The sequence below is a fragment of the Prosopis cineraria genome, unplaced genomic scaffold (assembly GCF_029017545.1).
Source record: "Prosopis cineraria cultivar Desert tree isolate PC_DT_omini unplaced genomic scaffold, ASM2901754v1 PC14, whole genome shotgun sequence".
NCBI lineage: Eukaryota > Viridiplantae > Streptophyta > Magnoliopsida > Fabales > Fabaceae > Prosopis > Prosopis cineraria.
The window spans coordinates 23,317,457-23,320,758 of NW_026555345.1; positions in this window are offsets into that span (position 1 = coordinate 23,317,457).

Here is a 3,302-nt window from a genome sequence, read left to right on the forward strand (position 1 = left end):
AAGATTGATGAAACAAGTACTGGTTCTAATGAGCTAGAAGGAAACTTTGCACCTATAAGGTTAGAACCATTGTTGCCTGATGCTAAGGTAGGTGCACATTATGAGCACATAGTGCCAATGACAATAAGCAGTAGTAGCACGAGTCTTGGTTCAAAATTAAGAAGCGAACATGTTAACCTTTTGATTATATCTAACGGTCTCGTAGCAGAAGTGCTACAAGGAATTCAAGACCATATAGCTTGGTACTTACCTGGCTTGAAATAGAACATAAATTCCACGTATAGTTTTAGAAGGCAGTACCTAAAGTTAGCATCACAGAACTCTACAAACTGACTCAGCGGGCAAGAGAGATGGCTTATCAATATCTCGTGAGATTCAAGAGATTAAGGGGAAGGTGCAATGTGCCTCTTCTAGAAGACAAATTTTTCAAATTGGCTCAAGCAAGACTCGATATATAAATAAGAAAAAAATTCAAGGTATAAAGTTCAAAGACTTTTATGAACTAGCAATTAAAGCATGTAGATGTGAGGAATTACTAAAACAGGATTATCACCAAAGGCGAATGGCTATATGCACATATTTTGGTATGGATGTAGTCATAACAAAACTAAAAAATGTAGGAGATTACACATGTCCAACCTTGATAAGGAAGGCTGCTAAAGCTCCTAAGAGGCCTAATGCAATACAGTACACATTTGATACCTCCAAAGCTGAAGAGATCTTTAATTTCTTGCTAAAAGAGAAGTTTATCTACTTGCCTGCAGATTATAAGATTCCATCAAGAGAGGATGTAAAGGGAAAGAATATTATAAGTATCACCATCCATAACGCCACAACACTAACATATGTTGGGCTTTCAAGAATGTTGTGCAGGACCAAATTAATAAAGGTATGCTAAAGTTTTTAGGGAAGGAAGAATCCATGATAGTAAATGAAGACTTGTTCCCATCATTTGCCACTGTCAATATGGTAGAGATAGTAACAAATGAAAAATCAAGAAATATGATGGAAGGAAAATAAAATAAGGGAATGGACAGCCTTAGAATGTTTAGAATAGAAATGACCTAGAGGTAAGACAAAGGAAATAGAAAAATCAATGCGTACCAAATCAACATCTTGAGGAGGTCTAAGTAGGATATAAATAGTAACCAAATCTTTAGGAAAATTGATAGGGGCAATGGCTTGGGCATTCTGGGCAGAAACAATAGGATAGGCTATTGCTAAGAGATATGTACAAAGGAAAATGCAAAGAAAAGAGAGCAAAGATGCTTGAAGGGCAGGGAAGTTTGAAAGCACAAAGTATTAAAAAAAATGATTGACGTGAACAAGGAAGTTTACAGTCCTAAGAGGCTCGAGGGAAAAAATGATGCCTCCATTCTCATTCAAATGTGTTATGTGGCCTATGATAATCAGCCACTCACATAAGGGGTATTGTTTGGGCCTAAAGTTGAAACAATAGCCCGAGGGGAGAAACTAAGTTAAAAGACTTACTTGGCCTAACATAGCTCAATCCATAACTAGGAAAGGAGGACGTGTCATGTAATATCCTCCTCCTAAATATCTCATAATCAAAACCAAATTTCAAGTAATTAAGGAATGAGATTATAGTAATTATCAAAATATAAAGTTTTTAATGGTTAGCAAAATAGGAACCCTAAGTTTACAAAACTAAAATATTTTCAAGTCTTGTAACTAGACAAATCAGAGTTCACAAAAATGCGAAAGCATGGGACCATTACTTATGTGACTGCATTTGTTTAAGAATTTGAAATAAGAGAATTTCTGAAAAATTTTGAGGCGTGCGCCATGGCTCGTTGAACATGCACCGTGGTATGTTTGCCTCTGTGACAGGCACCATGACTCATAGCACAATTGCATGAATTTTGACAATAAATTCTGCTGTCAATTTGATAGCATTAGGGCCAACTTCTGACGCACCCCAAATCTCTGTCCGACCTTTGAATGATACGAACTAGGTGTCCACAAAAAGCTCTTTTCGAGATCTAATTAATGACATTAGTCTTAGACCCAAATTCTTTCTAAACAAATTGGACACCCTTTTCAAAACTTTTACTTTTACAGTAATTTTTGTAAAATCAAGTGTCCAAACCAAATACCATAGACTAATAGCCATCGACACCAATTTGACCACATTCAAATCATTAAGACTAACTTGTGCAATGTACCATATCACATGAAATACTCCCAAATTAAATTTTCACTATTCAACCCCTTAAAATCAAAAAACATAAAAAAGGGGAGTTTACCTTAATTTTCATCAAGTTTTCCAAATCATCTCATAATATGCTCTACTCTTACTTGTATTAATATTTTTAGCCCTGTTACAATAACACATATTCATCAACTTACTCCCTAGGGCCCAAAATACACTTATAATTTACAATTCACATAATGTAAATAAGGAACAAATGAGAATTCCTAATTGGCAATTGAAATTGTAATACACATATCATTACTTAAAATAAAGAGGCCTACTATAAAAGGATCATGGTCCTAAGCCTTTAGGTGTTTTCCTCTGTCCACACCTTTTGAACTATTCTCTATAATATTGAAGATAATAGGGTGAGTACAACTACTCAGTAACCAAGGTCCAACTAACCCATACTAATGCATATCAATTAGTTTAAATATAAATAGTAGTTAATGTCAATACTTTAGCCCATGTAAAACATTTAAAAATAGATATTCACAATTCCACTCACATAATAGCATTTACTTAAGAAACAATGCTTTTTAGCACTTTTCACATAAAGAAAGTTGGTCACACAAATCATTGACAAATACATTAGAAGAAATTAAGACTCAACTCGTGATATCATCATTAGGGACACAATATAGACAACAGGTACCCTTACTCACAATATGCATGATCACATCTCCTTTATATCTTCCTTATTCCTCTGACATGAAATCATGGGCTATAACTCAATGGGATAGTCTATATTCCATAACTTCCCTAGTCTAAAACTTGTGAGGGGATTACCCAGCCAAGGCACACCCAACTTACTTATAGAACACGGTTTCCCCTATTTCTTACACTATGGGGTGTCATACACCCTAGACTAGCCTCCTCATTGAATCGGTGGATAGCTAGCTAGGTTTGAGTCCCTCATTGAACAAGTGAAACAATATAAATATAATCAATCTAGCAAACCATCTCACGGATGGGCCTTACAACATTGATTTTATCATTTACTCCTCTTCCTAAGAGAACTCCTACCTCTCAAGATCTTGCAATGCACATTCATGCCATAATTCACACATATACTATTCATAAAACT